This window comes from Culex pipiens, chromosome 2 (genome assembly GCF_016801865.2).
Source record: "Culex pipiens pallens isolate TS chromosome 2, TS_CPP_V2, whole genome shotgun sequence".
Classification (NCBI taxonomy): Eukaryota; Metazoa; Arthropoda; class Insecta; order Diptera; family Culicidae; genus Culex; species Culex pipiens.
Window position 1 is genome coordinate 201,796,052 of NC_068938.1, and position 12,598 is coordinate 201,808,649.

General features: G+C 35.4%; 1 protein-coding gene across 14 annotated transcripts in view; it reads left to right on the forward strand.

The window, feature by feature from the left end:
• The window catches only part of LOC120418138 (endophilin-A), a 141,119-nt gene that overhangs the window by 82,002 nt on the left and 46,519 nt on the right, over positions 1–12,598 (forward strand). The window lies entirely within an intron of this gene.

A 12,598-nucleotide genomic window follows, 5' to 3' on the forward strand; every position in this document is an offset into this window, starting at 1 on the left:
CAAATTAACAAAAGCCCTCTTTTTTTAGGGATTTTGTTTCTTATGGTAGGTCAATCAAACGGCTCTAACTCCAGAACCATATTATGAATCTGGATGAAAATTTGGGAGGTTGTAGAGCTCGAAAAATGCAATTTTTGAGATAAATAAAAGATATGTAAATGAAAAAATTGGACCATATTTTCATTTGGAAATTGTGTATTTTCTGGAAAAGTCTGGCCGCATCCGAAAACAGATGGATAATTCGAAATTTGCGCGGCAACTCGCCCAGGTTCAGCACACTAGCTTTCATCTGCATTTAGGAGAATCGAAATCGGATTTATGGGAGCTGAGAACGGCGCGACACAAAATTTTGCAAAATTTTACCACATACGAACATCACTCGACCTCCACGGAATTTATTTTCTCAAAATTCGAGGGTTCGAGATAGACGAGTTCTATCAAGGTGAATCGATAGAGCGTCGAAAATCGATGCAGTGTGATTTTTTAGCGATTTTTCGGTTTAAAATTCATGCTGAATCGACATATTTACGAAGCTGGAAATGACGTCCTGGCTTAAAGTAAAACCTATACCTTTCTTTAGTAAGAAAGACAAAAACAAGCAAAAAATTGAAAAAGTGACTGTAAAAACATGAAATAAATCGATAGGTAAAATGTAATGATAGGAGGTAGTAGAATAGGCCAAATACTACCAAAAACAAACATAAACTAAACAACATAAATGCAAATTAAAATACTAAAAATGAAACAAGAAAAACATAAACCAAGTGAAGTAAAGTTTTTCGTAGAACAAAAGTTGCTCCAAATGACCTCCTGAACACGGGAAAAATAAAAATTTTCGAAAAAATAAAATTGGGCAGTAGAGGGTAAAAATGATAATCAATTGAATAATAAACAAAATATCTTAAATTGAATATTGGAGGTATTTTTTTACACCCAGATTTTTTTTTATTAAGAATCGTATGACAATTAGAAAACTTTTCTGTTTTCTTCGTTTTTCTTACTATCAGATTTTGTTTAACAAAATTAAATAAAGTTTACCAAATTTCCAACTGCTGAACAGTTTGACAGACTGAAATTTCTTCCATTCGAGAAAACCAACCAAACTTCGGTAGTGGATTGCATTTTCGTTAATTGAACAATCGATTTTTGGTCATTTTCACAGATGGTTAACCGGTCTAAACTTTAAAGCTTTCACAAAATAACGTCGCTATTTAAAAAATTTTATTGTGTAAGGCAGTTTTTTTTACAACTACTTAATGCAGTTTCTAAATTAGTGTTTAAATATTTTAAAACCTCTTGAAGTTAATTAAAGGTAGATTTTTAGTTTATGCAACAAGATGCAAAAAGAAGATTTTTTCGATAAATACGACGAGTGCTGAAAAAATCTTCTTTTAGCAACGAGTTGATTATTTTGCAATTCCTTTTCATTTTTAACGCTTTTTGAATGGAATTTTATGTCAAACATCCATGTGTAAGGTAAATTAATCGTTAAAAAAGTAACGTTAACATATTGACAAATGTGACTTTTCGATATTCCGAGCGTTTGGTACGGTATGTCCACGCATGCTTTCTCCACTGTAGATTCAGTGAAATGTGATCCGTTCACAGAATCCTCTCTGCAGTTAATGCAGCGTGGTAGGCCTGGCCGCTTTAATGAGTGTAGTACAGCTCGGGGATGCTCGAACGTACTACAATCATTAATATTGACAAGGGCGTAATCTTTTCACATGTTCTTCCAGGATACTTTCTTCGGAGTGGCTGCACTTGTGTTTGATTAGATTAGATTAGACAAATTTTACTTTTCGATACTAGTGCTGAAAAGTAGAATTTTTCAGCACTGGTAATGAAAGGTATTAATTCACTGTTATTTTTTTTGGTAGAAAAAGAAGGCCGTTTCGTAGTTCGAGAATTCGACGAAATTGCAAAAATATATATATTTCAAAAAATAAAATAAAATAAAAGCATTTGCATCCATTTCAAATGGTAGTAAAACTAACTGTCCTTTGTGTTTCTGTGATTAAATCATTTCAAGGAGCTGATATTTAAATTTTCGTTTTTATGCCTGACCACCAAGGGTTATTGACTTTCTGGCTCAATCTTCGTGGAAAACCGCGAAGGGCAGGGTTAACCACCCTATACCACACAGCCTCTCGAACCCTTTCTGTGTATTTGCAGCGGGAGCACTCGTGCGCGGATGTATTTGTGCATTATAGTCACAATAACGACGTCGACCACAGGAGCGATGGTGATGAAGATGGGGAATGTTTCGTTACGGGAGCAATAAATAGGTCACGAACAGGGCTCTTTTTTCCCCATTCATACACACACAAACTATGAAGCACTACACACACATACCCATACAGAAATGGAGGCTCCAGGACGACGTCGAGGACAACGATAATGGTGGAGAGCAAAAAAGAGTGCTCTCCTTTGAGCCTGCTCTAATGGTTGCCTTGGGAGAAGTGCGGCTGCACACGTGCAAAGCTAATAAATTGGAGAGGATTTTTCATTTCAATTATGCGATAAACATTTGAACTGGAAAATTGTTGGCTCTTTTTAAACCTATCCGCCTTCCACTAAGAGATTTGAACTTACGATCTTTGGATTGCGAGTCCAGCTGGAGTGACCTAATAAATCTTATTTGAAAAATACGAACCGATATCGACTGGGATCGAACCCAGGCCAACTGAGGTGAGAGGCGAAATTAGGAAAAAAATATAAAATTTTAATTTAAGACAAATTTGTAGAATATATTGTAATATATTGTAATTGTATTCATAATACTTGTTAAAACATTGCTTTTAAATTTTCATCAAAAAATAATGTTGTTAGTGCTTCTCAAGCCTTTTATAAATAGAGACAACATGTTTTGTGATAATATAATCACATTTTCCACCAAAAAAAGCTCCCTCCGGGCTCATCTCTCTGACATGCACTCAGCACTGTTACATATTTAAACATAAATCATATACCCCAACACGCCAAACTCCCCAAAAAGGGGTCCGGAAATTCAATCACAACATATCAAAATAAGCTCTTCCACACATTAATTTTATTAATCCTTGGGGGACGACCATGGCCAACCAACCAACTGGGTCGAATTTCATTTCGAATCCTTTTCGCCATCAAGCGTCGCGTCACCCCAAGTGTGGGAGTGTTGGTTGGTTTCGTGTGCCAAAGTCTAATGGACCGTGAAAAGTTGGCACGAGGACGTGCCTCGAATGAAACAACGCGATGAGTTAAAAGAAAGAGAGATAAAAAGAATAGAAAAAAACGGTTGCAATTGAGTTTTCCAAGTGTTAGACAGTTGGAGAGAAAAGGAGGATTTGTATTATGAGACTTGTTATCAAGTTGAAATGATCTTCTAGAGCGATTTGATGTTTTCATCTATCTAACAAGTTTGTGCTTTTTTGTTAATATTTTGTCAAAGCAGCATATTTTTTTTTCTATTTTTCTAAATAATTCTACTTTGAGTCAGCAGAAGCTTTAGTCAACTTTCGAAAAATAAGTTTTGTCTGTGCCTGTGGAGTTGCATCATAATCTGTCTATATAAGTTGGTGTTATTTAATATTTTTTGAATTTTTTTTAACTTTTTTATTTGGGAAAAAATATCGGAAATTTATGTGAGCAAAATTTTAAGTCGACTCTCAAAAAATGGGGTTTGTCTGTGCTGCGAGAGTGGCATCATAATTTTGGATAAAATATACTTTTCATTCCATAACGTGAGCGGAAGCAGCGTCAAAATCTCTTCATTCACCCCCTTCTGCCATCTGTCGGAACGAATGTGTGTAATGTGTCTTGTGTATGAGTTTTTGGTTGTGGCGCCCCAGAAATGTTTTCTTTCAAGAAGTGAAAAGCTGATTATCTGAATAGAAGACAGTTGTTTTTTGTGCATGAATGGGTTTTGTGGTTTATGCTCCAAAAGAGTGGCGACAGCTCGGAATATAATACTCGAAATGGTTTTCTATGTTTTGTGTCATAAATTTCTGATCTGAATTTTTACCTTGGACATTTAGCACTTTTTGTATTTATTTTAGACTAAAATGATTGATGAGACCTCAAAGTTTTTTATAACATCAATCTCCTCCAAACCAATCTCGAAAGATAATCTCCTCAAGATTAAAAGAATCCCCCACACCGAGATCAATTTTCCACAATCGCGCTAAACTTTAATTATTTATCCACCTGAGTAACCAACACGAGCCAACGAAGAAGCCTGGTCAAACGATTCCAACGCCAAAGGCACGTGCTGCGCCGCTTGGTCTGGCCTTTTGAACCGGTCGTGGTTCGCCGTTGTGACCTCTCACCCTTCTTTCCGTTTTATCACAGCTCGTATAGAGAATGAAAAAAATCTGCGAGAAATTGTGTGCTCCTTAAACTAGATCAGTTTCATTCCTTGGTCTGATATTTTTTTGATTAAGCTCTCTGTATTTTTTCAATCGATTTTTATTTGTTTTGTGGAAAAATTTATGAAAAAGGTTGTAACTTTGCGTGACTTCAAAATGTCCTAAAAAGACATTTAGCACATTTTAATTCGACTTTTCACATAAAATATCGCATTGCGCAAAATTATCATTATTGAAAATTTCATTTTTGGATATGACCAATTCTCTCAGATTTCGGTCATTCGTTTTTTTTGTATTTTTTTTTATCCGGCTGAAACTTCCAGGTTGCGCAAAAAATCTTTGACCTAGTTATGAATTTTTGAATCAATACTGATTTTTTCTAAAAATCGAAATATTGGTCGCAAAAATGTTTCAACTTCATTTTTTGATCTAAAATCAAACTTTGTGAAATTTTGATAAAGTGCACCGTTTTCAAGTTAACTCGAACAACTTGAAAACGATGCACGTTATCAAATTACGTTATTTACCTATTTTCCACGTTTTCAAAAAAAAAAAAAAAAAATCCAAAAATTGGGAAATTAACTTTGATTAACTTATGCCATAGCCCAAATTTTTGTCATTTTTGTTGTCTAGAACATATGAGCAATTCTCTACGAAATTTGTCTCTTATTTTTAATTTTAATTTTTATTTTTTTTAATCCGGCTTTTATGGTGCCTTCGGTATGTCCAAAGAAGCCATTTTGCATCATTAGTTTGACCATATAATTTTCCATACAAATTTGGCAGCTGTCCATACAAAAATGGTGTCTTCGGCAATGTTGTAGGTATGGATAAGGACTACACTGAAAAATAATGATACACGGCAAAAAAATTTGATGATTTTGATTTAAATATTTGTTACTAAAACTTGATTTGAAAAAAAAAACCATTTTTTTAAATGTTTTAGGGAACATTAAATGCCAACTTTTCAGAAATTTCCAGGTTGTGCAAAAAAAAAAAAACTAGGACCGAAATATGATTTTTTGAATCTATACTGATTTTTTCAAAAAAAAAAAAAAAAATCAAGATATTGGTCGCAAAAATTTTTCAACTTCATTTTTCGATGTAAAATGAAGTTTGCAATCTTAAAGTACTTTGTTAAATTTTGATAAAGTGCACCGTTTTCAAGTTAAAGCCATTTTTAGATAACTTTTTTGGAAAAAAAATAGTCGCAGTTCTTCATTTTTTATGTGTGCCCACTTTTTAAAAGATATTTTTGAAAAGCTGAGAAAATTCTCTATATTTTGTTTTCTTGAACTTTGTCGACACGACCCTTAGTTGCTGAGATATTGCCATGCTAATGTTTAAAAAAAACATTCAATATTACGCCCTTTAGAACTGACAGTCTTGTTTAAAAAAATGAAAATATAGTTTTCGAAAAGATCGGAAAATTTCACGAATGTTTCATAATTAAACATTGTAAATCGGATCATAAGTTGCTGAGATATCGACGTTAGAAAATGGTGCGTTGTTTGGGTGAGACTTAGAAAATATCAATTTTCTTGTTTTTAAACCTTTGCATGGCAATATCTCAGCAACTAAGGGTCGTATTAACAAAATTAAAAAAATATACATGGAGATTTTTTTCACAAAAGAGTGGGCAAACATGTGCACTTATTAAAAAAAATGAAAAACTGCGACTATTTTTAAAAAAGTTACTTAAAAATGGCTTTAAATTTTGGTTAAAAACGCGACTTTTTTTAACCTGTAGAAATCACGACACAATTGACCATCCCTCAAAATATTTTTTTGAAAATATCCTACAAATTTGCCTCAAAGACATTGTAGATTGGACCAATGCACAGTGGTGCAGATCGCAAAATTTAGTGGAAAATGGATTTTCCGTAAAATGGTGATGTTTTGGAGCTTAAGTAGAGTTATTGCAAATGAAAAGGGGCAACTTTTGGTTTGGTAAAAAATTAGGGTAGTTCGCGATTAGGGTGATTTTGTCTAACTTTTTAGGAATATTTTTGGGATTTTTTTGTCTTCTAGAAAGCTGTTGGGATTGCTAATCTAAGCAACTTGTAAATTTGGACTCAATGGTCAAAAGTTACAGTCATGTTAAAGTAAGAAAGAAGCAAATTTTTAATTTAAATATCTCGAAAAGGCGCAATTATTAGCGCCATGTTGCATTTGAAAGAGATCAAAGTGTCAAAAAATCGATTTTTGTCATATTTTGGGTTTCCATGTGAGAACGCGAAAGAGAGGAATTTTTCTCGTGGTAGCGCGAGAATACCAACACTGCATTTGGATGGCCTTAATCATTTACGTTTGTTCATATGAACTTGTTTCTTTAATCTAAATAAAAAAAATCGTTGTCTGAATTGTCAGAAAATGTTTCAGGTATAGTTTTTGCTGTGCTGCATTTTTTAGTTTGAATTAAGTTAACTCGTTACTTGCATAACACATCTCGACATGTTTGAAGTTGATGTGAGTAAATTAAACGCTTCAGTTTCGTTAAGATTTGGCCTCCCCGAATCGACAGAAATGAATTTTAGTGGATTTCCTGCGAAAACACAACTTGGTAAATGTTGGTTTCAAATGCTATTGAGTCGTTTAAAAAAACCAAGCGTCTCCATTGAATCAAACTTTCTTATAATAAATCCGTGGAGGCGCTTGGTGACGCAATTATGACCTAAATTTACAACTTTATGCTTTCGTATAAAATTCACTTAAATTAAATTATGTCGATTGGAGTATGTTCAGGGAGGCCAAATCTATGATACCTTGACGAAACTTAAGTTTTTACTGACATCAACTTAAAATGTCGAATTGTGTAATTTAAATTTTAATTGAATAAATTTTGTGTATGGTTTTACTGATATACGGTAATGCACTAAATCCGCTTTGCCAAAGGATACTTCAATAACAAGAAAACTTCGAAATGGTCTGACCATAAAGAACTGCTGGCGTTGCACCACCGCCAATAGCGTGAAACGAATGATTTTTTTTTCTTTTCGGTAGGAGAGATGAACCAATTGTAGCTATTCTAATTTTCTTTCTGCAAAATCAAAATGAAATTTTAATACCTTAAAAAAATGTCTCAACATTCATCTGCAAAAAAGCACTTCACTCAAACAAAAAGAAGTCATTAAATTTGCAAGCTGCCAAAATTTATCCCTGAAACGTGTACCCTCGTTCTGGAAACACCCCCTTTTGGCACGCTCGCCTAATATGCACAATATTCTCGTCTCGTCCGCCTTTTTCCTTTGGGTGGTGAAAATTGTTCTTTGTGTGTCTGCGGGCAGAGAAAACGGGACGAAGTGGCAGCTTTTCCAGTGACCAGCTGCTGCTGCTGACCTGTGTTTTGTCTTCCGTGGAAAGTCGCTTTTTGCTATAGAGAGCTTCGTAGCAGCACATCTTTTGGCCAGGGCAGACTTCGACGGAAAAACGTCGAACGGGGAGCCCCGTAAAGAGGATTAATTTATTTCAAATTAAATTAGCGAGATGATTGAGAGAAAATTAAATTTTGCCCCATTTTCGGTCGGTCGGTATTGTTATGATGGGAGAGCCGGAAGCGTGCCCGAGCTGGACTAAGCCAGATATTGGTGGAGGCACGTGGTCCTGTTGGTTGAAGTTGAGAAGTGGGGATTAGGAGGCGAAGTTTTTATTGATTTATCTTGTTGTGGCATTTCATGATTGATCGTTGTGACGTTATAATTATGAAAAGTTGTCTTTTGCTTAAGTCAATCAAATTAGATGCCACAGCTAATTTGAATAATTTGCGAAAAGCTTTATTGTGGTTGTTGACAAATAAATCATGGTACAGACTCGTTTTGTTACAATGACTTATTTTCATTTTCACAAATATTCAATGTTTGTTTTTGACTATTGAGCAACTCTCTACCAAAACCGGAAATAGATTTTTTTGTATTTTTTATTTGGCTTAAACTTTGTGGGAGCCTTCCCTACGACCAAAGGGGCTATTTTGTGTAATTGGTTCACCCATACAAGTCTCCATACTATTTTTTAATTATCATTTGTTCACAATAATTCAATTTCCCAAAAAAACGTATTTTTTGATTTTCGAGATTTTTTTTATATGTTTTAGGGGACAAAAACCCGCAACGTTTGAGCTATAGAGAAGTATGGTCAAAAAATCTTGAAAAAAATGAAAAGTACTTTACAGATTTTTTGATTTTGACCATTTCTAAAAATATTTAGAAAAAAAAGAAAGAGCCAAACATTCAATATTACGCCCTTTTGAAATGTTAGTCTTGATTCAAAAAAATCAAAATATTGTTTTCAAAAAGATCGGAAAATTTCAAAATGTTTCATGTTATAACATTGAAAATCGGCCCATTTGTTACTGAGATATCGACATTAGAAAATAATGGGTTGTTTGGGTGAAACCTACAAAAAATAATTTTTTATGTTTCTTTTTCTTTAAGCAGCTGTATCTCAGCAACCAGAGGTCCAATCTTCGATGTCTCTTTGACATTTTCATAGCAAATTTTCTGAACTTTTCAATAAAAATATTTTTAGAAATGGTTACTCATGGTCACTATTTTTAAAAATCGAAAAACTGCAATTATTTCGTTGGAAATCCAACTTTCGGTGGCTATATCTTGAAAACGGAGCCCTTTATCAAAACATCAAAATTCGATTGCAAATTAAATTTTTTTATGAGAAAAATTTCGAGTTTTTCCAAATATAACTATTTTAAAAATTCCTAACTTGGTGGCAGATTTTTTGACCAAACTTTTCTATGGCCCAAAAGTTGCGGGCTTTTATCCCCTAAAACATGTTAAAAATCTCGAAAATAAAAAAAATACGTTTTTTGGGAAATTGAGTTTTTGTGAAAAAACTGTTATTTAAAAAATAGGTATTTGTCCGTGTACCTATTTTTTTCTCAATAGTACTCAACAATACCTACAACTTTGCCGAAGACTCCAAATTGATCAAAAAATACACTCATAAGTTACAGCTGTTTAAATATTTACGAACCATTTTTGTATGGACAGCAGCCTAAATTGTATGGAGAGTTGTATGGGTGAACCAATGACACAAAATAGCTTCTTTGGTCATAGGGAAGGCCTCAACAAAGTTTGATCCAAATAAAAAAAAAACAAAAAACAAAATGTCGAAATCGGCCGTAGAGAATTGTTCTATTTTTATTTTCCACTTGTCTTTGGTGTTTCTTAGAACTATTGTTTGTTTAAAATTATACAATTCGGCGTACTGCTACCGTACCAAGTTAAACAGTTTAAAAAATCTTGTAACTATCACTTAATTTCACGAAAGAACAATACCTACTGCTGACGCTTACTTTTGTGTTACCATTTTCGCTGCAAAAAATCTCATCAAACCAGATTTATTGATCCTCCGGCAGCGTGCTTCCTCTCGACCCGGACAGGCATAAGCATAAGCATAGGTGCCCACCCGCAGTTGCTACTCCGTTATTGACCAGGACCTCCAGAAGTTACATCCACGAGCCGTGGAAGATAAGTGGGTGCTATCTTTCCTCGCTTCGCAACTTCTCAAAGGCCCCTATCATGCTGATCAATACCGGCGCCGGCCACGACCAGTGGTAGGGTCACGGGGAAGTGGATGGGAATGTTAGTCCGATACTTGAGTGATAGAGACCGCCCAATCGACTGCTTCTCCGACAAAGTATCACATGAGTTTTGAGGGGGTTAGTAGATGGGTATGAGGTCAGGATTCACGAGTGGCAGTGATGTGACCATGAGCATTTTGTTTATCGGTTGAAATTTTAAATCTTAGGCAGCCGGCTGCGGAAAGATAAATAATTGATTATTTAAAAAGTTTGTTTTAATCGAACGCGTGCCAACCGAGCGGTAGTGCTATGGGCTGGGCTTATCAGTATATTTTTACTGTTGGTACAATTAAGATAACGCGAGCAAATGTCAAAAATAGTAGATGAGTTAATACTAAAGCTGCCAGTTGGAATAAATTATTACGATCAACGAATATAAACGAAAAGAAAACAGGACACCACGTAACCGATTGTAATGAAATTAAAACAATAACTTAAACGAACTTAACCGGCGGCGTGCCTTCCTATCAACGATGATAAAAGAAGGACTTATAAATTTAAAATATAAAAAGACTCCAAAAAATACGTTGCATAGTAACCGCGAAGTCCCGCTACTCACAATCGAATCCGAAAGATAGCTATCTAGAATTTTAAATATAGTATTAATTCGACCGCGATCCTCCAGAAATTCTTCGTCGGCGTGCCTTCCGATCAACGGTGATGTAAGAAGGGTTTTATTCATTAAAATGATTTTATATCATAAGCCTTAAAACATATTCGTCGGCGTGCCTTCCGATCATCGATGATATAGAAAGGACTTAATCCAGCAATACGACTTGCTTGTCTCGAAAAAAAAAGAATTCGGATCGTTTCTATCGAAAACTATGTAAAGAGGACAAAAATAAACTCATTGGCCAACGAACGCGCGAACTAAAAATAAAGAAAAAAGAAGAAGAAGAAGACCAATCACCCCATGCACACAAACAACGACACAAAAGAGATGAAAACAACACGAATCAGAAGAAATCCAATCACCCCATGTACACAAATAGCGACACAAAAGAGATGGAAAATAACACGAAAAAACAGGACTGCGCGTCCACACAGGCACCGCACTACTGATGCCATTATTTAATTATAATGACCAATCACCCCATGCACTCGAACAGCGACACAAAAGAGACGGAAAATAGCACGAAAAAACAGGACTGCGCGTCCACACAGGCACCGCACTACTGATGCCATTATTTAATTATAATGACCAATCACCCCATGCACTCGAACAGCGACATAAAAGAGACGGAAAATAACACGAAAAAAAAAACAGGACTGCGCGTCCACACAGGCACCGCACTACTGATGCCATTATTTAATTATAATGACCAATCACCCCATGCACTCGAACAGCGACATAAAAGAGACGGAAAATAACACGAAAAAAAAAACAGGACTGCGCGTCCACACAGGCACCGCACTACTGATGCCATTATTTAATTATAATGACCAATCACCCCATGCACTCGAACAGCGACATAAAAGAGACGGAAAATAACACGAAAAAAAAAAAACAGGACTGCGCGTCCACACAGGCACCGCACTACTGATGCCATTATTTAATTATAATGACCAATCACCCCATGCACTCGAACAGCGACATAAAAGAGACGGAAAATAACACGAAAAAAAAACAGGACTGCGCGTCCACACAGGCACCGCACTACTGATGCCATTATTTAATTATAATGACCAATCACCCCATGCACTCGAACAGCGACATAAAAGAGACGGAAAATAACACGAAAAAAAAAACAGGACTGCGCGTCCACACAGGCACCGCACTACTGATGCCATTATTTAATTATAATGACCAATCACCCCATGCACTCGAACAGCGACATAAAAGAGACGGAAAATAACACGAAAAAAAAAAAACAGGACTGCGCGTCCACACAGGCACCGCACTACTGATGCCATTATTTAATTATAATGACCAATCACCCCATGCACTCGAACAGCGACACAAAAGAGACGGAAAATAACCCGAAAAAAAAACAGGACTGCGCATCCACACAGGCACCGCACTACTCGCACTCGAACAGCGACACAAAAGAGACGAAAAATAACACGAAAAAACAGGACTGAGCGTCCACACAGGCACCGCACTACTGATCTGCTTCCTCTCGACCCGGACAGGCGGTAATAAAGAAATTCATGCCATTTCAATAAAAAAAAAACTGTTCAAATAACAAAAAGTGTTAAGAAGATTCCCTTCTTAAAAAGTCAATTTTTGCATAAGGATTTAATAACAGTTTCTGTTATCATAACAAAACTTGCTATTGGCCTGATATTAGTTGAAAGCCAAAACAACTTCGGAATAACATTTTTTGTTATGGAAAAAGTTACTCCAACTGTTATTGGGATGATCAAATTAGTAAGAGTAACAAAGATTCGTTCCAAGAATAACTAAAAGTCTGTTATTACTATAATCTTATAACAAAAAAATCATAACGACGAATAACAAATTTTGTAAATGAACATAAAATGTTTTTGGCCTAGTATTTTCTAATAACAAAAAATGTTATTCCCAAGTTATTTCCGCCTGCTCGGGGATGCTTTTTCCTCTTCCTTTAACAAGGAGGATTATTTATGTTTTTCCTCCACATTCACTGGTCAAGCGGGAAAACCTGCAGCAGTGCAACTTTTTGCCTTTCCCGCA